General features: G+C 39.3%; 1 protein-coding gene across 5 annotated transcripts in view; it reads left to right on the plus strand.

Annotated features, from left to right (window-relative positions):
* Window positions 1-26,955, plus strand: part of TET1 (tet methylcytosine dioxygenase 1) — a 136,458-nt gene that overhangs the window by 50,481 nt on the left and 59,022 nt on the right. The gene's annotated exons all lie outside the window — the stretch shown is intronic.

The following is a 26,955-nucleotide window of genomic DNA, read 5'->3' on the forward strand; positions in this document are numbered from 1 at the left end:
ACATACATGGATTTCCCCCTGAATTCTTTGAGAGTACATTTCAGACATACTAAAATGTGTACTTTTTACAAACAAGGACCTCTTCTTATATAATGATAGTACAAAGATCAAAATCAGTAAACTAACATGGACATGATACTTTCCTTATCTAATCTACTGATCAAATCTCACCAATTGTCTTTAATGTAGTGTATATCAAAAGATAATCTCAGATCATGCATTGCATTCAGTTGTTTTTTCTTTAGTCTTGCAAATCCGATGTTTCCAAGGAATATGGGTCAGTTATTCCTGTAGATGTCACTTAATTTGGATTTATTCAATGTTTGCTCATGATTAGATTCAGGTTCTGCATTTTTAATGAGAAAGCCACAGAAGCGAGTTTGTGTTCTTCTCTGTGGATCATATCTTGAGGCACGTGATGCCAATTTGTTCCATTACTATGATCCTAACATTGATCACTTGGTTAAGGTGATATCTGCCAGGTAATACTATACTCTTAGCTTTTGTAGTTATCTTTTGTGGAGATACTTTAGTACTACTTTTCATTGATTTTTAGCATCCATTAATGCTTTCTGTCTGGATGAAATATTATGCACTCCATTTTTAACCTAAACATTCTATTTTATATTTAGTTACTTTTAAGGCACTTTGACTTTGGGGGGGGGCATAAAACAGTTGAATTTAAAAGATTTTAAGTTTTAAAGATTAAATGAATAAAACTTTTAGTTAAGAACGAAAAATGCCTCTGGCTCCAGTTAATGTCCTATTGCACTGTGTAGGCAAATAGTTTATTTTGGTTTAGAATGTAGTTGGACTCAGGCCACATAATGGTAAAATGTGGGCATAGTATCTGGGATGTTGAGAAAAAGCAGATATCTGGATGATGAGGCTAAGTAGGCATAGAATTCGAAGGGAATGTGACTTAGACTTCATTCCTTCTTTATCTTGCCCTTTCCGCCACTTATCTTCCCCACAACCCTATCTTACCAAGAACTTAATACAAAAGAAAGGCGTCTAGCTCAAATGGAGACAAAGTAAAATAGAAGATAACCAATCAGTGATAACCTACTCCCTCAATCTAGGACCAAGGAGCTTTGAAGAAAAGAAAAAGAATATTTATTTATTTATGAACCAGATAAGAAACAAATTACATTAAACATCCTTCAGGATATATATAAGAAACAAAACTCAGAAAATTACCTCTGAATGAATTAATAGGTTATAATAATAGCAAAATTACACTTCAATCCTGTGTACAGCTAATGATCTGGTGGAAACATCAAAGTATAGTCAAAATTATGTTAAATAAGAAAATGCAAAGATCAGTATGATTTAAAAGAAAATCTAGGGGCGCCTGGGTGGCGCAGTCGGTTAAGCATCCGACTTCAGCCAGGTCACGATCTCGCGGTCCGTGAGTTCGAGCCCCGCGTCGGGCTCTGGGCTGATGGCTCAGAGCCTGGAGCCTGTTTCCGATTCTGTGTCTCCCTCTCTCTCTGCCCCTCCCCCGTTCATGCTCTGTCTCTCTCTGTCCCAAAAATAAATAAACGTTGAAAAAAAAAATTAAAAAAAAAATCTAGTGAACTCATTTTAAAATAGTTTTAAACTACAAAAGAAGAACAAACTTGAAAGAAATTAAAACATATCTGGAAAGCCCAAAGTTGTCCTATATACTCATTGTCCTTCCCTTCTTTTAACCCCCTTACCCTCACATCTGAGAGGTACATACGCTTAACAGTTTTGTGATTATTTTCCACATGTAGTCTGTAGACATAGAAGTGTATCCATAGTCACATATATGTCATGTATATACAGATGTATCAGCTTGTTCATTTTTATATTGGTATTTTTGAAATACACTTTATGTGCGTTGAAATACTTAGGTCTTACATATATTTTTCAGGCAGCTTTTTTTTTTTTAAATTTTAATGTTTATTTTTGAGAGAGAGAGAGAGAGAGTGGGAGAGGGGCAGTGAGAGGGGGAGACATAGAATCTGAAATGGGTTCCAGGCTCTGAGCTGTCAGCACAGAGCCCGACATGGACCTCAAACTCACGAGCCATGAGATCATGACCTGATCAAAAGTCAGCCGCTTAATGGACTGAACAACCCACGCGCCCCCTTTTCAAGCAGTTTTGATGAGTGCATAGAAAGATACCAATCATTTCTATTTCCTTGTGCAAACTCCCTTGTGCCTCTTCCTAGTCAATATTACACCACCCGCCCCAGCCCCACCAAGCCACTACTGATCTGTTTTCTGTTATCATAGGTTAGTTTTTGTTGTTTTTTTTTTGTTGTTGTTGTTTTTGCATATGGAATTATATAGAATAAATTGGCTTCTTTCACTCAGGACTGGGTAGGTAGGTAGATTTGAACATCCTTAGTTGTTTGTTTTTTTTTTTTTTAACAGCTTTATTAAGATATAATTCAAGGGTTTTTTTGGTGGACATGTGTTTTCAGTTCTTTAATAGGAGTTGAATTGCTGAGTCATGGGAGGTATATGTTTAGTATTTTAAGAATCTGCCACGGGCACCTGGGTGGCTCAGTCAGTTAAGCATCCAACTCTTGATTTTGGTTCAGGTCATGATCCTCATGGTTCATGCAGTCAAGCCCTATGTTGGGCTCTGTGTCCCATGCCTGCATGGGAAGCTCCTCTCACTCTCTCTGTCTCTTCCCTACCCTGTGTGTGTACACATTCTCTCTGCTCTCAAAATAAATAAAATAAACTTTAAAAAATACGGCAATTTTCTAAAGTGAATGTATCATTTTATACTTCTACTGTAATTATGAGAATTCCAGTTTCTCCACATCTTAACCAACATTTGGTTTAGGAATTTTTTTATTTAATCCTACTAATGATGGCTATTCTTGTTAACCCATCATATGGCTCTATGATAATTATCTTTATTTATTTTTGAAAAATATACTCTATATTGCTGTAAAATAACATCATTAAGTTACGTTAATAATTTTGGAAGAAAACCTTATCATCCAGGAGAATGAATTGACTTCTAGTTTTCCATCATTATAGTTAGTATTAAAATATACATACTTAACTAAGCACAGATATTTAAAGGTATATAATCCATGCATCTGTCTTATAATATTGAATATGTAATAACAGTATGAAGAGTAGAGTCAAGGGACACCTGAGTTGCACAGACATTTTAGCATCTGACTCTTGATTTTGGTTCAGGTCATGGTCTCCTGGTTTGGGAGCTCAAGCCATGCGTCTGGCTCTATGCTGAGCCCAGAGCCTACTTAAGATTCTTTCTGTGACCCTCTCTGCCCCTTCCCCACTCACTCTCTGTCTAAAAATAAAAAAATAGGGTGCCTGGGTGACTCAGTCAGTTAAGTGTCCAACTTTGTCTCAGGTCATGATCTCATGGTTTGTGGGTTTGAGGCCCATGTCGGTCTCTGTGCTGACAGCTCAGAGCCTGAAGCCTGCTTCAGATTCTGTGTCTCCCTCTCTCTCTGCCCCTCCCCCACTCATGTTCTGTCTCTGTCTCTCAAAAATGAATAAACGTTAAAAAATTTTTTTCATAAAAAGAAATGAAGAACATACAGAAGAGGAATTGAAGTTCAGGATATTTGGTGATAGTGTACAAAATTTTTCTCACAGTTGGTCTAAACAGAGTTCAAATTTCTAGTTAAGATAGATGGTATCCCATAATAATGACAGTACTTGGAAATAAGAGCACCTAAATAATATCAATGATGTTTATGATGTCATGGAAAATGAAAGAATTGTAGGGGCGCCTGGGTGGCTCAGTTGGTTAAGGGTCCAACTTCGGCTCAAGCCATGATCTCACGGTCTGTGAGTTCGAGCCCCACATCGGGCTCTGTGCTGACAGCTCAGAGCCCGGAGCCTGTTTCAGATTCTGTGTCCCCCCTCTCTCTGATGCTCCCCCGCTCATGCTCTATCTCTCTCTGTGTCTCAAAAATAAATAAATGTTAAAAAAAAAAAGAAAATGAAAGAATTGTCTGGAAGTTTAAAATAAATGAAAGAACTTACTAAAGAGTCAACATCACAAAAGAAGAACTATAAATATGTTCAAGAAATAGTTTTCAAATGGTCAACCTCTACAATAATTTGAACATCTGAATCAAGATTCTGTTTTCATTTTTGTTTTATATGAATTTGGAAAGGTAAAACAACAAGATTAGGAAATATGGGAAGTTGGAGTTAAAATGGGACACATGGCACTTTGAAAATAAATTGATACTATCTTCCTGGAGAGCAGTTTGGCTAGAGTCTTAAAAGTATGCTTTAGTCTTTAAGAGAGATATAACTATATTTTTTAAGTGAAAAAAATAGGTTACAAAATGACATATGGTATAGATCTCGTTTTTGTTTTAAAAATACAGTGCATCAAATATAATATATTTATATACATAAAAAAGGATCTGGCAGACTACAATTTAGTTTTGCCTGAGTAAATGATTTGGAGTCTTTCTTCTGGTTTTCCTTAATGTGCCAGTTTTTTTTCTTCCTGTAATAAGAATGTAATAAAATCAAAGAAATTTTGATTAAAATAAAAAATGTAAGCCCTACCATTGTGATTAAAGAGAAGCAACTAGTACGCTGAATATTGCAAAAAGTACTCCTTCTGTGTAAAATTCCAATAGAGGCCTTGAGGGTGGAGAAGTCTTGGGTAGAGGAGAATGGGCTGGCTCTTGGTTATGACAAGTAAATATTTTTGAGTTTTTATTTGAATATCATTTCTAATTTATAACACTATTGCAAAAATAGTGGCACCTGGGTGGCTCAAGGTGTCTGACTCTTGATTTCAGCTCAGGTCATGCTATCACGCACGGTTCATGAGTTCAAGCCCCAAGTCGAGCTCTGCGCTGACAGCATGGAGCCTGCTTGGGATTCTCTGTCTCCCTCTCTCTGCCTCTCCCTCTCCCTTAAAAATAAATAAGTAAACATTAAAAATAAAGAATACTGTAAAAATAGCACAAAGAACTTACCCAACATCCCCAAATGATCTTTAAAATTTTTATTTTAATTCCAGTATAGTTAACATATGGTGTTATATTACAGTCAGTTGTACAGTATTGTGATTCAGCAGTTCTATACATCACCCAGTGCTCATCATGTTATGTGTACTCTTTAATCCCCATCACTTATTTAATTCACTCCCCCCACCTCTCCACTGATAACCATCAGTTTGTTCTTTTTAAGAGTCTGTTTCTTGGTTTCTCTCTCTTTTCACCTGTGCTCATTTTTTTAATTTCTTAAATTCCAAGTGTCTGGAAATCATGTGGTATTTGTCTTTCTCTGACTTATTTCACATAGTATTATACACACTAGCTCCATCCATGTTGTTGCAAATGATGAGATTTCATTCTTCTATATGGCTGAATACTATTCCATTGTATGCATTTGTGTGTGTGTAATATCTTCTTTATCCATTCATAAATCGATGGACACTTACACAGCTTCCGTAATTTGGCTATTGAAAATAATGGTGCTATAAATATAGGGGTAAATGTATATCTTTCGTTTAGTGTTTTTGTATTTTTTTGGTAAATATCCAATAATACAATTGCTGGAGTAGAGTAGTTCTCTTTTTAACTTATGTTTTCCACATTGGGTGCACCAGTTTACATTCCCACCAACAGTGCATGAGGTTTCCTTTTTCTCCACATCCTCACCAACACCTATTGTTTCTTGTGTTGTTGATTTTTGCCATTCTGACAGATGTGAGGTGATATGATTTGAAATTCCCTGATGATGAGTGATGTTGAGCAACATCCCCAAATGTTAATGTCTCACATCTCATGGATCAAAACTAGGACATTAACATTGACACAATACTATTTACTGTTCTAAAGACCTAATTCAAATTTTGCCAGTTTCCCTACTACTGTCCTTTGTTGGGGGCGCAGGGTTCAATTAAGATCTCTCATCATCAGTGGCGCCTGGGTGGCTCAATCAGTTGAGCATCCGGTGCTTGATTTCTACTGAGGTCATGATCCCAGGGTTGTGGGATTGAGCACTGCCTTGGGCTCTGCACTGGCATGGAACGTGCTTAAGATTCTTTCTCTCTCGAGGTGCCTGGGTGGCTCAGTTGGTTAAGTGTCCGACTTTGGCTCAGGTCATGATCTTGCCATTCGTGGGTTCAAGGCCTGCGTTGTGCTCTGTGCTGACAGCACCAAGCCTGGAGCCTGCTTGGGATTCTGTGTCCCCTTCTCTGCCTCTCCCCCACTTGTGCTCTGTCTCTCTCAAAAATAAGTAATAAACATTAAAAAAAAAAAAAAACCAACCTCATCACATTTAGTTGGCACATCTCTTTAGTCTTCAGACTGCTATAGTTCTCAGTGTGTTAAAGTCTTTTGTGGCATTGGCACTTTTAAAGAATCCTGGCCAGTTATTTATTTTTTTAAGTTTAGTTATTTATTTTGAGAGAGAGACAGATTCAGCAGGGGAAGGAACAGAGAGAGAGGAGAGAAAGAGAGTGAGAAAACCCCACACAGACTCCTCACCTTCAGTATGGAGCCTGATGCAGTCATGAACTGTGAGATCATGAGCTGAGCTGAAACCAAATCGCTCAACTGACTTAGCCACCCAGGTGCCCTCTTCATAAGTTATTTTGTAGAACGTCCCTCAAGTTGGATTGTTTAATGCTCTTTCATGATTAAATTCAGGATATGCATTTTTGGCAAGAATCAAAAGAAGCAACGGGCCTTTCTCAGTGTATGATATCACGTCTCATGTCTGAGTTAACTTTGATTTCTTGGCTTAGGTGTCTGCCAGGATTCTTCTCTATGAAATTACTGTTTCCCTTTGTAATTAAAAAGTATCTTGGAGACCCTGGGTGGTTAAGCATCGGATTTCAGCTCAGGTCATGATGCCCGTATCAGGCTCTGTGTTGAGAGCGCGGAGCCTGCTTGAGAACCTCTCTCCCTCTCCCTGTGTCTTTCCCCTGCTCTCTCTCTCTCAAAACATAAATAAATAGGGGTGGGAGTTCAAGCCCTATATCAGGCTGTCTTCAGTCGTCTCAAGAGTGTGCTTTGGATCCTCTGTCCCCATCTCTATCTGCCCTTCCCCCACTGGTTCTCTAAACAGACAAGAAAACTTTTATAAATAAATAAATAAATAAATAAATAAATAAATAAATAAACTTAAAAATATTTTAAAATTATCTTGTGTGTGTGTTGGCGGGGGGGGGGGGGGGTGGCGCTGCAGGTCTCATTCAGTTAAGGGTCCAAGTCTTGATCTCAATGTCATGAGTTCTACCCCTGCTTTGGGCTCCATAGTGGGAGTGGACCTTACTTAAAAGTATCCTGTGTGGAGGTACTTGGACACTCTGAAAATATCCTGCTTTCCTTCATAATTTTACCCACTGATTTTATTTAGTACTCATACATGATTCTTGCTCCCAAGAATTATTAACGTGGTGCTTACCAAATGGTCATTTTCTGTTTCTACCATTCCTCTCCATCTGTTAATGGAAATTGTACTGTAAGAAAGCACTGTCCCTCTTCTCCCACTTATTTATTCGATTATTTATCTCAGTATGGACTCAGAGCTACTTATTTTATTCTGTGGGCTGTACTCCATCACAAATCGGTAATTAAAGGGTTAAGGAAGACTTGCTCTGTCAGGTTCCAAGCATAAAAATAAGATTGATAAGTATGGAGTAGGAAGAAACCGCATACTGTTCTGTTGAGAGGTAGTTCTTGTTACTTTTGGTACTTAAGCAAATACTGATGAATCACTTAATAGAGGTATTGTGCCTAGCATAAGGAGGTGGATTCCATGCCCTTGAAGGTCTCTTCTAACCTTGAGATCCTCTCATCTGCTTAAGCAGAAAACACAGATGGTCACTTCATAACTTACTTAACTACTAAGCTTGTATGGTAAGGGTTTTATATCAGCGCATGTTTAGCCTCTGGTGTATCTGTCGCATAATTGGTAAAACCCAGCGGGCACCCCAGGCAAAGGGTAAGGGGTATGGAACTGCAGTGTATGTGATGTAAAAACGCCAGGCCTGGTAGTTTCCATCACTTTCGTGCAGCTGGCTTCTTATCTCTTAGAACTAAACATAATAATGAGTAAGTTTATAGCTCAAGGTGACTTTTTCTTGGGTTGTGTAAAGGGGATTATTGCATTTGCTGGTGTAGTTGTGTTGTTTTCTAGAACCAACTGCTTTGCTTTTAATTTTCTGCCTGATCTTTTCCACACTTCCTCCTTACAATTTCAGCCTTGGTTTATACTTCCCCAGACATTTTCCATCTTTTGAAGTGAATTCTCTACCTGTCTTTATTTCCACAGTTTCTGAAATACTATAAAAAAAAAAATATTGAACTTTATTTGAATTTTTTCAAATTTATTTTTTCCCCAGCTTTACTGGGACATACTCTACATATAACACCATGTAAGTCTAAGGTGTACAGCATGCTTATTTGGTATACATATCTATTGTGAAATGATTGCCATACTTTTGTGTTCATTTAGAATGTTATTGAAATTTTCTCCCTTGCTTTGGTTTGTCGCATTGGCTGCAAATTTATCACTGGCCCCAACGTGACTCTTTTCTGTTTTTCAATTCGTTGTTAGAGTTAGTAGGTCTTAGGATGTTATTTGTGTCTCTCCTAGCCAAGTTCTGCTCACCCCTGGCAAGGCTCCTTTGTTTACCATATTTAATCCAGCTTTTAGCTCCACTGACTGCTCTTTCCCGAGCTGATTTGTTCGAATCAGTTTTGCAAGTGTAATACCAAGAGGCCTTGTAGGAATTGCTTCATTATTAATGTCCAAATGTATAACGACATCTGCTAAGGCTCCTTCATGCCTGGAGCCTCATGTTCTCAACAGTTCTGTTAGTTTCTATGGCTGTCATATCATTTGTTAGCAAGCATCTGAATGGCTTAAGAACAGGCCATAAAAGTTCTCCTGACAGCTTTCCAGTGAGGAACAGAATGGAGGTATTTTAGGGTCAGGTTGTAGCTTTGAAATTCATAAAAGGTGAGAAAAATTCAGTGGCAACAGAAAGTCAATGTTCACAGACTAGGAGACATTTTTTTTTTTTTTTCTGGTGTTCTCTGTTTATTTTTATTAAAAGCCTTATGCTCAGCTATGTCAGTCTCTACAACTGTCCTCAGTGGTATGGTTTTAAAGTGTGTGATTTTCTGTTTTATTGTATCACACCAGTCTTTTGGGAACTGTGGAATTCCGAATCGTGCCCCTTTCTGATTCTTGTTTCCCTTTTTCTTCATTGGATTTATATTCCAGGATGTTTAAGGTGTTTATGAAGATTTAAAAAGCAATATAGTCCCAGATTTGAATTTGTCTGTTCATAACTGTCAAAGAAATACATAAGATGATGAGGGAAAATACAGTGGCCGCTGCATAGGTAGTAATGACATAACTTCAATGAAGTTTTTTGTCATGGCTTCATTTTTATCAGTGGCTTTTTTTGGTGGGGGGGGGCGCGCAAGTGACTGAGAGGCAGAGAGGTGGGGGAGGGAGAGAAAGAGAGAAACGAGGCTCCCGCTCACCTGGTTCGGGACTTGAACTCGAACTGTGAGATCATCACCTGAGCTGAAGTCAGATGCTTAAACCACCGAGCCCCACAGGTGCCCTCTGTGGCAGTTTGTTTGCACTATGAAATACATGAAACGATGATATGTGCTGGTGTTTTGTTCCAAATGATGTGAATCCAAGCAGGTTACGTTCTAGACACTTATTAAAAGTATCTTGGGGGCACCTGGTTGGCTCAGGCAGTTAAGCGTCTGACTTCGGCTCAAGTCGTGATCTCGTGGTTTGTGGTTTCAAGCCCCGTGTCGGGTTCTGTTGTGACAGCTTGGAGCCTGGAGCCTGCTTTGGCTTCTGTGTCTCCCTGTCCCTCAGCCCCTCACTCGCTCTTGTCTGTCAGTCTCTATCTCTCTCAAAAATAAATAAACATTTTTTAAAAATTAAAAAAAGAAAGTATCTTTTTCATGGGGCACCTGGCTGGCTCAGTTAGAGGAGCATGCAACTCTTGATCGTGAGTTCGAGCCTCCCTCCCCCATGGTAGAAAGTGTCTTTTTCTTTATTGTATTTTATTTTTTAATGTTTATTTATTTTTGGGAGAGAGAAACGGAGCGTGAGTTTGTTTCTCCTGAGCCACCCAGGAGCCTCTCGTTTTCTTTAATTGTAAATTTATTTCTTGTGGAAAATTTACTTCTCCCATCTTACCCAGATGTACCTAGTGTTAACAATTGTCTTATATGATAAATGTCCTATGACCGTACTAACATTTATTGTTTTATAAAAATTAGACTGTGCCATGTTGCTTCTTTGCACCTTGGTTCTTTTCATATTAATTTACTGTGTGCTCCTTTTTGGATCAGTTTAAGTAGATATCCATTATCATTTTAATAAATTGAGAAATATGGAGTTAATAATATTTAAAGACATGACAGGAATCAGTAGTAAATGTAAAAGAGAGTCTATGTCTTTTAAATTAATAGAGGAAAAGAGAATAAAAAGAAAAATAACCCATTTAGCAAAAAACCTACCAGCACCAAACACTTATTATTACAGTGTGTCTATAAAATATAACCACCATCTAAAAGACATGCTTCAGATTAGGTAAATAAAACGAAGTCTAAATTAAGTGATATACTACGCACAAGGGACACTTCTAAAGGAAAGAGAGTTCAAACTCATAGGAGGGGCAAAAATATTTCACAGAAATATAAACAAAAGTAGAATACGCTTTGATGCATACATTTAAGTTTTTGGTAACTACTGCCATTTCTTTATTTATTTATTGCACCCATTTGTGCAAGCAGGGGAGGGGCAGAGAAAAAGGGAGAGGGAATCCCAAGCAGGCTCCACCCTGTCAGCAGAGAGCCAGTGGCAGGGCTCCCATCTCAGGAAACTAGATCAAGAGTCAGATGCTTAATGGAGCTACCAGGCTCCCTGCCATCTATAAATTTGGAATTGAACCAAGAGTCACGAGTTTCTCATGTCTAGATATTATGAATTATTATTGTTTGTCAGTCTGACATTTTTAAATTGATTATATTGTTTTACATTTAAAATTATTACTAAGGGTTTTCCAGCTTTATTGAGGTATAACTGGTAAATTTGGATATTTAAAGTGTGTAATGTGGTGATTTGATTTATGTATAGCACCATGGAAGAATTCCCCCATCAAAGTAACACATATGTTACTTCACAGATTTAACTTTAATTTTTCTTTTCAGTGAGAACATTTGAATTCTACTCCTTTAGCAAATTTAATTATATAGCACAGTGTTATTAACTATAGTCACCATGTTGTACATTGGATCCACAGCCTTTATTCATCTTATAACTGAAAACTTGTGCCCTTTTTACCAACCTCTCCCTACTTGCTCCACTCCCGGCCGCCACCCCCCCACCCCCGCAGTCTCTGGCAATCACTTTTTTTTTTTTTTTACTGTTTCTTTGAGTTTGTCTTTTTAAAATTTTAGATTTCATGTGTAAGTGTTTCCATGCAATATTTGTCTTTCTCTGACATATTTCGCTTACAATAATGCCTCTGAGGGTCATCCATATTGTTTCAAATGACAGGATTTCCTCCTCCATTTTAAAGACTGAATAAGGGACACCTGGGTAGCTCAGTTGGTTGATCATCTAACTCTTGATCGCAGCTCTGGTCATGATCTCATGGTTCTTGGGACTGATCCCTGTGTTAGGCTCTACAACTGACAGTGTGGAGGCTGCTTGGATTCTCTCTCTCTCTCTCTCTCTCTCTCTCTCTCTCTCAAAATAAATTTTTAAAAAGAAAGCAAACAAAGGCTGAATAATCTATTCCAATATGTGTGCATGCACACATGCACACACACATATACACACGTTTTCTTTACCCATTTATCTGTCCCCATTCATTTGTCTGGAGACACTTCGGTTAACCCAATTCCTTACCTTGACAATTGTGAATAATGCTGCTACCTCATTAAGGTAATATCACATTTTGATTTTGATTTACATTTCTGTGATAATTAATCATGATTAGCACCTTTTCAAGTACCTGTTGGCCATATGCATTTTAGTCTTTGGAAAAATACCTATTTAGATCCTTAACATTTATTTATTATTAATGGAATGAAACCTCTGTTTATAGAAAATTAATTAATACTGGAATTTGGCAGATGTACTTTTCTGGTTTTTCAGTTTTGTATGCATTTATAATTTAAAAAATATAAAAGGAACAGATACTAGTTGAAAAAAATTTTAAATACAAAGTGCTAAATGTTACAATTCCCATTTTCTTTCTCCTGTCTTTCCATCTCTTTTATTTCACATCAATAACCTCAGGACTAGTTTTTTGTGTATCTCTTCAGATGTTTTATTTTATTATTTATTTTTTAAAATACTTATGTGTTTGAGAGAGAGAGAGAGAGAGAGAGAGAGAGAGAGCGCACGCAGGGGAGGGGCAGAGATAGGGAATCCCAAGCAGGCTCCAGGCTGAAACCCAGGAACCTATGAACAGAGAGATCACGTCCTGAGCCGAAATCATGAGTTGATGCATAACCAACTGAGCCACCCAGGTGCCCCCTATTAATTTTTTATTTTTTTTAAGATTTTATTATGATTAATCTATACACCTAATGTGGTGCTTGAATTCACATCCCTAAAATCAAGAGTTGAGTGTTCTCCCCACTTAGCCAGCTTGGTGCCCCCTCTTCAGTTGTTTCTAATTTTTTTTAATGTTTATTTTTGAGAGAGAGAAAGAGAGAGACCGAGACAGAGACAGAGTGTGAGTGGGAGAGAGGCAGAGAGAGAGGGAGACACAGAATCCTAAGCAGGCTCCAGGCTCTGAGCTGTCAACACAGAGCCCAATGTGGGGCTCAAAGCCACAAACCGTGAGATCGTGGCCTGAGCTGAAGTCGGACGCTTAACCGACTGAGCCACCCAGATGCCCCTTGGTTGTTTTAAATCTACACTTAGAGATTTCTCCCCAGACATCCCCACATACACACATAGAAAACTGTATTACATGTTCCTCTTCAACTGCTCTTCTCATGAAATGTTTTGGACCCTTTGCCATTTCGGTACATAATATTTCATTGGCTACCTAGAATTCCATTATACAGACATACCATACCATGCTTTTTTCACCTAGTCCTGTATTGTTTTTGAAGTATTTGCTGTTATGATGCAGCTCAAACAGGTCTTCCATAAACATTCTTATAAATGTTTCTTAATTATTTTTCTTATTAAAGAAACATGTAAATCTAGAAATATTTTTATTAAAAAAAATTTTTTTTAATGTTTATTCTTGAGAGAGAGAGAGAGACAGATCACAAGCAGGGAAGGGGCAGAGAGAGAGAGAGGGAGACACAGAATCCGAAGCAGGCTCCAGGCTCTGAGCTGTCAGCACAGAGCCCGACACGGGGCTCAAGCCCACAAACCGTGAGATCATGATCTGAGCCGAAATCGGACGCTTAACCGATGGAGTCACCTAGGTGCCCCAAAATATTTTTAAATTATCACTTATTTCTTTCTATTTAAAAAAAATTTTTTTAACATTTTATTTATTTTTGAGAGAGACAGACAGAGTGCGAGCGGGGGAGAGGTAGAGAGAGAGGGAGACACAGAATCTGAAGCAGGCTCCAGGCTCTGAGCTGTCAGCACAGAGCCCGACACAGGGCTCGAACCCACGAACCGTGAGATCATGACCTGAGCTGAAGTCGGACGCTTAACCGATAGAGCCACCCAGGCGCCTCTCTTTTTATTTTTTTAAGTTTATTTATTTATTTTGAGAGAGAGAGGCAGAGAGAGTGGGAGAGATAGAATCCCAAGCAGGCTCCATGCGGTCAGTACAGAATCCCATGCGTTGTTTGAAGTCATGAACCATGGGATCATGACCTGAGAAGAAATTGAGTTGGATGCTTAACTGACTGAGGCATTCAGGTGCCACTTAAATTATTACTTCTTTTTTTAAAGCTTTTTTTAATGTTTATTTATTTTTGACAGAGAGAGAGAGAGAGAGAGCGCGAGCATGAGCGGGGGAGGGGCAGAGAGAGGGAGACACAGGATCAGAAGCAGGCTCCAGGCTCTGAGCTGTCAGCACAGAGCCTGACGCATGGTTCGAACTCAACAGAACACGAGATCATGACCTGAGCCGAAGTCGGACGCTCAACCAACTGAGCCATCCAGGCGCCCCAAATTATTACTTCTAATAAAAAGAGAAAGATAGGGCAAAAATTTCCATCATTGTACTTATTTTATGGAAATAAAAGAAGGAAAAAAGGAGTAAACCCATGATGGTAACTTGTATTGGTTTGTAGTAGCTCCTAGCTTCATGACTTTGCCTGTAAGTGCTTACCTGGGTTTCTCTTCTTGCCAAGATTGAGTCATGCATTAAAAGGGGAATTAGGGGCTCCTGGGTGGCTCAGTCGGTTGAGCAGCCAACTTCGGCTCAGGTCATGATCTCACGGTCCGTGAGTTCGAGCCCCACGTCGGGCTCTGTGCTGACAACTCAGAGCCTGGAGCCTGTTTCAGATTCTGTGTCTCCCTCTCTCTGACCCTCCCTTGTTTATGCTTTGTCTCTCTCCGTCTCAAAAATAAATAAACGTTAAAAAAAAATTTAAAAAAAAGGGGGGGAATTAGATAGAAGAAAACTGGAGCTCTGGTTGTGGGGAAAGGTGTTTTTTTTTTTTTTTTCAACGTTTATTTATTTTTGGGACAGAGAGAGAGCATGAACGGGGGAGGAGCAGAGAGAGAGGGAGACACAGAATCGGAAACAGGCTCCAGGCTCTGAGCCATCAGCCCAGAGGGGAAAGGTGTTATATACAGACTGGTGGTGGATGAGAAAGGAGTCAGTCTGGGCGCCTGGGTGGCGCAGTCGGTTAAGCGTCCGACTTCAGCCAGGTCACGATCTCGGGGTCCGGGAGTTCGAGCCCCGCGTCAGGCTCTGGGCTGATGGCTCAGAGCCTGGAGCCTGTTTCCGATTCTGTGTCTCCCTCTCTCTCTGCCCCTCCCCCCGTTCATGCTCTGTCTCTCTCTGTCCCAAAAATAAATAAACGTTGAAAAAAAAAAAAAAAAAGAAAGGAGTCAGTCTAGTGATGCTATGTCCTGGGGACTGTTTTGCGGGAGACAAGAAAAGACTAGAACAAGTTTATATAAAATAACTTCCTAACTGATCCTGCTACTTAAGGTGTCTGGTTTCAGAAGCAGCACTTTCTGAAAACAAGTATTTGAAAAATTGACATTTAGAAAAGAAGAACTGTTCCTTTATTCTAAAATAATATTTACAAATGAATACAAGCTAAATTGGAAAGTCTCCCCAGATTAAAGCATCCTGTGGTTTTCTTCTAAGTTCATTCATGTACTTATTCATTATGTATTTATGTTTTATAAGTTTATTTAGTTTTGAGACAGAGCGAGCAGGGGAGGGGCAGAGAGAGAGGGACACAGAAGATCTGGAGCGGGCTTCGCACTGGCAACACAGAGCCCAATGTGGGCCACAAACTCGAGAACCATGAGATCCTGACCAGAGCTGGAATTGGACAGTCAACCAACTGAGCCACCCACGTACCTCTCATTCATATTTTATTCAGATAATCATCCAGCTTTTTAAATAAAAAATTTACACAGAAAACAAGTTGAGAGAATATGGCAGTGAACACCACCAATAACTGAGTTTTTGTATGTGTACAAACCATCAGAAAGTTGTAGGTAATCATCTTTAAAGTTAAGTCATACCATACAATCATACATTATTACAATACCCTAATACTATCTAATACCAAGTGTATGCTTAGATCTCCCCATTTGTCCCCTAAATAAAACACAGTAAAGAAATTATTTATTTGTTTTTGATATGTATTTCTTTTTGGGAGAGTGCAAGTGGGGGAGGGGCAGAGAGAGGGAGACCAAAGTGGGCTCCTTGCTGAGAGGCTGACAGCATTGAGCCCAGTGTGGGGCTTGAACCCCGAACCGTAAGATGATGACCTGAGCCCAAGTCAAATGCTCAGTAGACTAAGCCACCCAGGTGCCCCAAAATAAAACACATTTTTGAGCCTAGAAGACAAATCACCAAGATCTGTACTCTGGGGACTAAAGTCCAGGATGAAGAGACAGCATTGCAAACAAATAAGTAGGTATAATCAATTGATAATGATAAATGGCCATTCAGAGATAGTAAAGGAAGGAGTGTTCGGTTTATCTGAGTGGGGGCAGGTGGGGAGGGTGATGGTTAAGAAATGCTTGATTTTTTACCAGATGGGGGATTGTCAAAAATAGTTGATTTCTACAGATACCTTTCTTCTAATTCTAGGTGGGGTCTTTTTGGGGGCAAAATGGATGGGGGAGGGTTGAATGATTAAGGGGCATTCTACTATAAAAACTGCTACTTGAGAAAAGACTGGGCTGCCTAAAATAGCCAAGGGGAAGCAAACTTGGGGGTGGGGGGTTGGTCTGGGGATACTGCCAGTGCAAGATACATTGTGTAAAATTTGGCCAAGGCTAGGATCTTGGAGGCCTTTCTTGTACTGAAAAATGTGAATTTTGCTCTGGTGGTTAGTGGTTCCCAGGTTCCCTTACCATGCTCTCTTTGAATCTTTCTAGAGTTTCCACCTTCAGAATAAAGGAACTGTGCAGGGGCTAGTTTAGAATCTCATTTTCTAAAAACCCCAGGGTGATGTTGTTGTTTAGCCAGGTGCTTGTGGAATGTGGCCTAAAGCCATGAGATTTGCATGTAAACCGATTTCCTTAAATAACTGCATATCTAATACTTGAAATATGGGTGGTACAACTAAGAAACTGACTTCATAATTTGAATTAAGTTTAATTGATTTAAAAGCTAAAAGTGAATTAAAGTGAAATATTTTTATTACCATACAAGTTTGTTTTGGGGTTACATTTTACTTTAACCATTGAAAATTTGGCAATGAATTAATTTGTGTCATGTGTAACATGCACTGAATTTCTTAGACTTAATATACAAACACTAAAATATCTCCACTAATTTTTATATTCATACATGTTGTAATAATAGTTTTTATATGATGACTTAAATCGGAATATATTAAAATTTGTTTCACCTGTTCCTTTTACTTTTAGGAAATATACCTCCTTGGGCGCCTGGGTGACTCAGTCAGTTAAGCATCTATCTACTGATTTCCTCTCAGGTCATAATCTCACGGTTCATGGGATCAAATCCCGGGTTGGGCTCCACGATGGCAGCTTGGAGCCTGCTTAGGATCCACTTCCTCCCTTTCTTTCTTCACTCAATAAATAAATAAACTTAAAAAAAGAAAGAAAGAAAGAAAGAAAGAAAGAAACATCCCTCCTAAAAATTTTGCCTGCTTGGGAACCTCTCCCTCCCTTTCTTTCTTCTCTCAATAAATAAATAAACAAGAAAGAAAGAAAGAAAGAAAGAAAGAAAGAAAGAAAGAAAGAAAGAAAGAAAGAAAGAAAGACACCTCCTAAAAATTTTAAGATGATTTTGGAGCCCATATTGTATTTTCATTGGAAAGTGCTTCCTTAGAACTACAGTATATAAAAGTATCAACCTGCTACATACTGGAAACTAATCCCATTGCTGAGGTTAATCCACTAAGGGTAGTGGTGAAAGACTAGATTCTGAAAATGTTTGTTGCCTAACCTTCATTTGAGTGTAATATCCGTAAGATCTGGTACCTCTTGGGTTAACTCTCCCATTAACCATGCCTACAGCATGTTGCAGGTACTCTTGTAAACATTTGTAGAATGAATGCACTGAGCCAAAAGCAGTAGGAATGAAGAACACAGGATGAAAGGAAGAGGTTTTAACAAGACTGCTGAATTCATTGTCTGAATTTGGGTTTTGGATGCAGGAGGCTTCTGACAAGACTCATGGGTTATTATACTAGGTGGGTTTTGGAGTTAAAGCAGGGTGAGAGTAGAGATAACTCATTAACTTTTAGATGTGGTTGGGTTTCAGTTGCCTGGTGAGGATGCCCAGTTGGCATCTGAGTTTGTAGTTTAGAGGAAAGATCTTGTTTTGCCGTAAGAGTCATCAGCAAGCAGGTGTAAACTGAAGGCCTATATGTAGATAAATGGGGAGACGTGAGAGAAGGCAAAAGGGAACAACATCACTTATAAGTGGGCAGAAAAGGGGCACCTGGTTGGCTCAGTCAGTTGAGTGTCTGACTTCGGCTCAGGTTATGATCTCACGGTTGGCAGAGATCACTTCAAATCCTCTGTCCCCACCCCCCCCTCCTGCCCTCCGCCCCTCCCCCACTCACGCAAGCTTGGTCTCTCTAAAAACTAAACATTAAAAAAATGAAAACTTATAAGTAGGCAGAAAAGCCAGCAAAGGAGACTGAAATGACGTGTGGAGAATTGAAGGGAGAATCTTAAAGAATTGAGCAACAGTATCAAAAGATATTCTGACACTGAAATGAATTTGGGAATTGGGACTGCACTGGTGAGTCTTGGGCAGTTTTAGTGAGGTGGTGGCTGCAGAAGCCTAATTATATTGTAGGCTGAAGAGTGCGCTCTAGTCCAGAATCGCAGATAGTTATTTGAAGGCCATTTTTTTTTTTTTTTTTTTTTTTTTTTTGTAAAAATGGTGCAGTGAGATAGGGTGAGAGCTCAATGCTTCTCTAGGTTTTTTGGTGTTTTTTTGTTTTGTTTTGTTTTTTTTAAGTTAGAAAAGACTTGAGTTTGTTATGGCCTGTGGGGAAGGAGCTAGAAGGGAAAGATATACAGATCTTGATACTTTGGCTCCAGAATGGTCTCTGATTTTTCTGTTAGGAATGTGTAAATAGCTCTGTGCATATCATCACTAGCTAAGTGCTGAATAAATACTCAGTATTCTTCGAGCTTATATTCTTAGAAAGCCTAGACAGAGTAGACACTTTTTCTTTTCTTCAAGGGGAAACATTGAGGGAGGGCCCAATGTCGCATGGAAGATCCAAGGCCACGTGAGCCATATTGGAAAGAACTGAAAGTTGAAGAAACCTTTGTTGTTACTTTGTGGGATCTTGAATTAAACTAGTTATCTGATGGCCTCCTGGATGGAGTTAGGTGAGGCAAAGTCCTTGGATTTATCTTTGATCATTCCAGGGAGGAGCATTCCAAGCAAAATGACTTGATACAGGATAAACCCTAGTGAAAAACAGGATTTGTCATGGGACAAGTCTCCTGAAATCTTGAGGAGCATTTAAATGCCCTGAAAAGAAAAGAGAAAAACAAGGTATTTGGAACCTACTTTGTATGCCGAGCGTTGACAGTATGAGTGCATATAAACTGCATTGTGATTGACTCCTGTCTGATTGAATTAAGTAAGCTGCCATTTTTTTGTGTGTTCTTTTAATTGTTTTTTAAAAATTAATGTGGCACTACATATTGGGGTATTACTTAATACCAGTACATTTTCACCGAACCTTGTAATTAGATGAAACTGATCATTTTGAGCAAAAAGTTAGGAAAAGGTAAAGTAAATCAGGGTTATTCAGAAGTAAGGAGGGATATAGTCCAAGGAACATTTGGAGAGAAAAGAGACAATGGCCTCTGACCATATCCTCAAGAGTTGTATTGTAAATTGGATTCTAATTTCACCCAAGTCTACTTCATCACTTGATATAGAGTGCATATATAGAATTTGCACAAAAGGTGATAATATTTTGAATAGCAATGCTGTTACAACTCAAAACAGGTGAATGAAAGTAGGCTAGTGGGTCCAAAAAACAAGAATTCCCACAATCTGGGAAAAGAAAGTATCACAGGAACTGTGTTGTTCTTTTAAGTGTTAAGCATCTATCATAATCTTAGTTCAGTAAACATTACTAAATATTAGTAACTAATCGAATTCATCATAAATGTTAATTATTACTTAAAGAGCAGTGCCTTGAGTTTAAACACTAAGGTCTTGTGAGAGACAGGCACCTTGATTGATTCTGGCTCTGAGAGTATTCATTTGAGTTTGGATTGTTACTTAAGCTTTTTAAACTTCTATGAGAAAAATGGAGATATTAATACACTTAGTAGGAGAAGCTCATAAATGAGATAGTTCCAATAGAGTGTTAATTTTGATGACTAGCCAGCAGTCAGTGCTCAACGCATAATAACCACTAATAAATATTCTTTTTTCTTAATTGTGGACTTGACACTGGAATTAGTAGGTTTTGCTATATATTGAAGGACATATATGTAGCAAAGAAAGAGCTACCTAATAGATATCCTTCCCCTAAATAGTTCGTTTCCGCACGTAATAAGGTCTAACAATATATGTAAATACATAGTTTCATTTAATCCTCAAAATAAACTTGTTCAGTGAATGCTGTTACCCATCCTGATTTTTCTTAAGGAAACTGAGGCTTGAGCACCTGGGTGGCTCAGTTGGTTAAGCATCCGACTCCATCTCAGCTCAGGTCTTGATCTCACAATTGTGAATTCAACCCCCACAATGGGTTCCATGCTGGGTGTGAAGCCTACTTAAAAAATTAAAAAATAATCATGTAAAAATTCTTTTAAGGAAAAAAAAAAGGAAACTGAGGCTCAAAGAGGCTCCATAGAGCAAGGCTTACTCTAGGCCACATGTTTTATAAGGATGGAACCAGGGAAAGTAGCCAAAGTCTGTCTGATTCCAATAAAGCCCATATTCCGACAAGTACTTGAAAGAAGGTACACAAAATATAAAGAATAAAATACACTGGAAAAGAGTTGGTTTTTAACTTTAAGCATGGGTAAGATTGTTCATGAAAAGTCTGAAGAACAAAAGGACACGGGTTTCTCTTTGGAATCCTCCACGTTGTAGGCTCAGGGGGACACACCTACAGCCTGGGGACAGAGGCACATAAGTGTGGAGCTCCAAGGAGACCTAGATTTTAGAATTTCAGTTGAGACTCTCCTTGGAGGTCTAAAAAGAGTAGGTTAAGGAATGATAGAATTTGGCGATTGAGGACTCATGTCTAATCTTGGGGTAGCCATTTAAGATATTTGAAAGTCCAGGGAATTTGATAGGATGATAGCTTCAGGAAGATTTCGGGTCTGAATGGTTTTAGTCTTTTTGACTTGGAGTAAATTGTACTGGCTCAAAGCTTCAGAGGAGGAGGTCAGGAACAAGGGCACCTGGGACCAGAGAGGTTGAGTTCTTACCTCAGTTTTGTATACATTTGGAGCCAATCTACAATTTACATGTTTCTGCATTAAATAGTAGTTGTCCCTCCCTCTAATGACATGATTCCCCTCCTCTGCCCCACCCCCACGTAAAGGATTTACTTTGGATTCTGAGACCCTGTGGCCAAATAAGGGTGGGGTTTTTGTTGGGGATTGGAGTAAAAACTTTAGAATAGAAAAGAAGTCTGTATCTGGTGGATTGAATTGGAAAAGGAACTTTCCAAGTCTCTGCAATGGCTTCTATTTGGCCCAGGTGTGGAAGAACCATAATTCATTCTGGCACCAAGGTAGGACCAATGGGGACCAGTGGGGACCAGTGGGGACACGTGCAAACTCAGTCCCTTAGACCCCACCCTCTCCTGCCTTTCTCTGAACTTTGGACATCTCACAGGGTGGCTGTAGGCAAACTGGAGAAACAGGATAGAGGCAATGCTCAAATATTAGGGCTACAACACTTGGTGGCTAGGTGTCCTTTTTTTATGCCTAAAAAAGGAAAGAGCTAGACAATTTTTACTGTCGTCGCAAAATAAGGTAACTATTTTGCAGGTCTACTTTGAAGGAGGATTTTTTTGTGTATGTGTGTTAAATGTTTATTTTTGCTTTGGTGAATGACAGGTTAATCTTTCCTTTTGATTTAAATTTGGGTTTGTTCACAAGCAGTTGTGCAGAGCAGGGGCTGACCTCCATGCTTCTGTGGGAATGTAGGAGGTAAAATACAGTATCCAGTATGATTGCATCATCTGAAAGTCAACATTAATGGAACCACCAGTGGGCCTCCTGAATTTTTTCTCCAAACACTTAATTTTTAGGTTGAGAACATAAGTCCTGAGGCTGTTGCTTCTGATTAGGTATAAGCACTTTGTGGGATGCTCCTTTTCTTCTGCGTGTTATTTTTTTTAATTTTAATTTTTTCCTCAAAGGGGATAAAGGTTATCTTGGTTGGGGGGAAAAGGTGGAAAAAATCGTAGAAATTACAATGGGGCTACGTTCCATAAACATACACACTATATTTGTGAAATTTAAATTTCATTTCCCTAAGTTTATTAGGGAAAAAAAAGCTTTAAAAGACTCCTGGGATGAGGGGGGAGGGCGGGCGGTAAAACGAAACAAAACAAAAACAAAAGGCATGTTGAAGCACTGATCTACCTATAGTAAAGGTCAGAGTCTTGTGGACCATGTCTCTGTACATGCTTTGAAAGATGTTTTCGTGGGGCGCCTGGGTGGCGCAGTCGGTTACACGTCCGACTTCAGCCAGGTCACGATCTCGCAGTCCGTGAGTTCGAGCCCCGCGTCGGGCTCTGGGCTGATGGCTCAGAGCCTGGAGCCTGTTTCTGATTCTGTGTCTCCCTCTCTCTCTGCCCCTCCCCCGTTCATGCTCTGTCTCTCTCTGTCCCCAAAAAATAAATAAACGTTAAAAAAAAAAATTAAAAAAAAAAGAAAGAAAGATGTTTTCGTGTCATCTGAGCACCTGTTTCTTGATACAGCATGTATGGAATACAGCATGTATGGAATGTGAGTGTTGGGAGAGGCTACAGTCAGATTCTGTCCAAAGGGCATAGTCATTTCAGAATCAAATACCACTTTGCTCAATGCCATTTGAGCTCATTCAAGAATAGGTGTAAGAGTATCACTATGATAGGAATGTGGAGAAATAAGAGAACAGAGGGGGCTCAGCAACTCTTGGGCTCAGATCTGATCTAAGGTGTTCAACATTCCTGTTGGTTTGGCATGGGTGAGAGGGGCCCAGAGCAACTTCTATTCTTGTGACTAGTATAGCGCACAAAGGAGAAAGCTGTGAGACTTTGAATTACTCACTGTCCCTTAAATGGTAGCTTTGGGTGGTAGAGGAGGAAGAGACAAAACACAAGTGGGCAGGTGGCATGAGTTTGGGTCCCCAGAGTGCATATAGAAAGTTAGGGAATAAAACAGCCATCATTTCAGTATTCACTCCCTTTGGAGAGTTGGCTTCTCATTAGAGAAGGTAGATGTTAACAAATGTTTTGAGGCACAAAATGGATATTTGGGAATTCACTGTGCCTAAGTAGATTAAATGTCAAGGAAGTCTTCATTAAAAAAGAAAAATTCAGGTGAGCCTGGGTGACTCAGTCAGCTAAGTGTGCGACTCTTGTTTCTGCTCAAGTCACTATCTCATAGTTCCTGGATTAGAGCCATGCAACGGGCTCCGCACTGGAGCCTCCTTGGGATTTTCTCTCTCTCTCTCTCTCTCTCTCTCTCTCTCTCTCTCTCCCTCTCCCTCTCCCTCTCCCTCTCCCTCTCCCTCTCTCTGCCCCTCTCCTGCTCGCTCTCTCTCAAAATAAAAATAAGTAAACTTAAAAGAAAACTTCATAATGTAGTTACTGGAGCCTGTTGCACCAGCAGTCTCTGTTGGCGCACTCAGTGGTATGATGAAATCAGTTCCTTCCAGCTCTGGGATTGTGTGCCTTTCTTCCTGACATCCTCTCGGGTGTCATGCTGATAATTTACAGTCCACCATGGTGGAGGTGTGCACACCATGAAAATTGGCCCACACTGCAAAAGTGTTTCCTCCCTCTCATTTCCCAATCTGATTGTCAAACATTTACCAGTATTCTACTGAGTACAGTTTCTATACGACACAAGTAGACAATTGTGCATAGCCTTCCTGAAATATATTTTTTATATATATATTTTTTTCATCAATCTCTCCATGGAACGTGGGGCTCGAACTCAGAACCCTGAGACTGAGTCGCACACTCTAATCACTGAGCCAGCCAGGTATTCCTGAAATATTTTAATATATAAACTTACTATATATTTATGTATATATAAAATACATATATACTCCACACCCTTTCTTTATGCTTTAATTTGTAATTTGATACTACATAAACTTTGAGCTTTTTTCACTTACTGTATGCTAGAAATCTTTTCATAGGAAGCTTAATCAATTTTGGTTTACATTTAGTTATTTATTTTTTAATGTTTATTTTTTAGAGAGACACACACAGTGGGAGTGGGGGAGGGGCAGAGAGAGAGAGGGAGACACAAAATCCGAAGCAGGCTCCAGGCTCCAGGCTGAGAGCATAGAGCCTGATGCAGGTCTCAAACCCATGAAACATGAGATCATGACCTGAGCTGAAGTTCAACCACTTAACCAACTGGGGCACCCAAGTGCCCCAATTTTGGTTTAAATTTAAGGGAAATATATTTTAATGTTTATTTATTTTTGAGAGAGAGAGATCACCTGCGCTTGCACATGAGTAGGGGAGGGGCACACAGAGGGCGACAGAGGATCCAAAGCTGGCCCTGAGCTGACAGCAGACAGCCCGGTGTTGGTTTTGATCCCAGGAACTGTCAGATCATGACCTGAGCCAGTCAGATGCTTAAGTGACTGAGCAACTCAGGTGCCCCTAAAGGAAATATATTTAAAAAATCAAAACTCTATTTAATTAAGACTTTTTTTTTTAATGTTTATTTTTGAGAGAGAAAGGCAGTGTGAGTGGGGAAGGGGTAGAGAGAGAGAAAGAAGGAGACAGAATGCAAGCAGGGGAGGGGCAGAGAGAGAGGTAGATGCAGAATCCGAAACAGGCTCCAGGCTCTAAGGTGTCAGCACAGAGCCTGATACGGGGCTCTAACCCATGAACCATGAGATCATGACCTGAGCTGAAGTCTGACACTCAACTGAGCCACCCAGGTGCCCCACCCACTTTTTTTTATTTTAAAAAATAAAAGCATTATGTGTACAGGTTCTATATCCTCTTTTTTGTTTGGTTGGGTTTTTTCTTTTTTTTTTTTTAATTTTTTTTTTAACATTTATTTATTTTTGAGACAGATAGAGACAGAGCATGAGCAGGGGAGGGTCAGAGAGAGAGGGAGACACAGAATCCGAAACAGGCTCCAGGCTCTGAGCCGTCAGCCCAGAGCCCGAAGCGGGGCTCGAACTCACGGACCTTGAGATCATGACCTGAGCCGAAGTTGGACGCCCAACCGACTGAGCCACCCAGGCGCCCCTGGTTGGGTTTTTTCAACTGTCCGGTATATCGTGGACATTTCTGCCTATTAACAATGGAATTTTTTTTTTAAGATTCTTTTTTTTTTTTTTTTTAATTTTTTTCATTGTTCATTTTTGAAAGAGTGAGAGAGAAAGAATGAGTGAAGGAGAGGCAGAGAGAGGGAAACATAGAATCCAAAGCAGGCTCCAGGCTGTCAGTTCAGAGCCCAACTCAGGCTTGAATCCATGAATCATGAGATTCACTTGAGTTGAAGTCAGACGCTTAACCGACTGAGCCGCCCAGTCGCTCCTTAATTAAAGACCATTGCTGTCTTAAAAAAAAAGTCCACTATCTCAGATTAATTTTTAATTAATCTTATTGAAATGTAATAAGGATACAGAAAATGTATGTGTATATATGTGTGTATCATATATTTTGACAAACTGAACATAACCTGTGTAACTTGTGTACCCTGACCAAGAAATTAGAAGGGCGCCTGGGTGGCTCAGTCGGTTAAGCAGCCGACTTCAGCTCAGGTCCTGATCTCACGGTCCGTGAGTTCGAGCCCCACGTCGGGCTCTGTGCTGACAACTCAGAGCCTAGAGCCTGTTTCAGATTCTGTGTCTCCCTCTCTCTGACCCTCCCCTGTTCATGCTGTCTCTCCCTGTCTCAAAAATAAATAAACGTTAAAAAAAATTTTTTTTAAAGAAATTAGATAGAATTTATTTCTACTAAGATTGTTTAGTGTTTAATTACACAATTGGATAATGCTTCAATATTTTATATTTTGAATGTAACTATAACTATCCTGAACATTGATTCCATTTTTCAGCCAGTACTCCTTGTTCGTCTGTGGAGTTGGGTATATCATCTTCATTAAGTAGGAAGTCTCCTAAGTTTTGATACTTAACATTTTTTTCTCCCTGAGGCTTTGCGTAGAATGTGCAGAGCCATATTAAAGATTAGGAGGTGGAGCTTGTCTTTGCATTTGCCCCTGACAGCAGGAGGAAATGCCCTTAGTGTCTGAATTCCTGTGCTATAATTTTGGCTGAGCTGTTTCATGGTTTTAAAAAACTGAGATTGGGGTGCCTGGGTGGCTCAGTCAGTTAAGCGTTTGGTTACTGATTTCAGCTCAGGTCCTGATGTCACGGGTTCATGAGTTCAAGCCCCATGTCGGGCTCTGCTGGTGGTGCAGAGCCTGCTTGGGATTCTCTGTCCCTCTGTTCTTCCCCTGCTCTCGCTGTCTCTCTAAATAAATAAATAAATAAATAAATAAATAAATAAACTTAACAAATTTAAACATTTATTCATTTATTTTGAGAGAGCATGAGCACGAACCCCGCTTTGGGTAGCCCTGCTTCTCTCTCTCTCTCTCCCTCCCTCCCTTTCTGCCGCTTGCTCGCTTGAACCCTCTTCTCTCTCTGAAAAGAAAATTAAATTAGATTAAAAAATTAAAAATTTTAAGAAGATAAAATATTTTTTAAAAATAAATTATGGAACTTAGGGTAAACAGTGATTGCTTAGTGGGAAAAAGTTTCTCTTAGTGGTGATGAAAATGTTCTGGAATTAGACACGATTGTTGCATAACATTGTAAATATGCTAAAAAAACCCACTGAATTGTAGGATTTTAAGTGGTAAAATAACTAATTTTGTGAGAGTAATATGTTACGGCAATATAATTACAATAACCAAAAACCAAAAATAATTCAAATGTCCATGTATAGTAGAATCAATACATTGTAGTCATTGTTTGACTGTCCAACAATAAGAATTAATGGACTTCAAGTATACTTAACAACATGGATGAATCACAAATACGATTTTGAGTGAAAGGAAGTCAGTTATTTAAAGTTTGGAAGTAAGCAAAAGAAATCTATGATAGATGTCAAAGCA

Source organism: Herpailurus yagouaroundi, unplaced genomic scaffold (genome assembly GCF_014898765.1).
Source record: "Herpailurus yagouaroundi ecotype Mexico unplaced genomic scaffold, PumYag 163, whole genome shotgun sequence".
Lineage (NCBI taxonomy): Eukaryota > Metazoa > Chordata > Mammalia > Carnivora > Felidae > Herpailurus > Herpailurus yagouaroundi.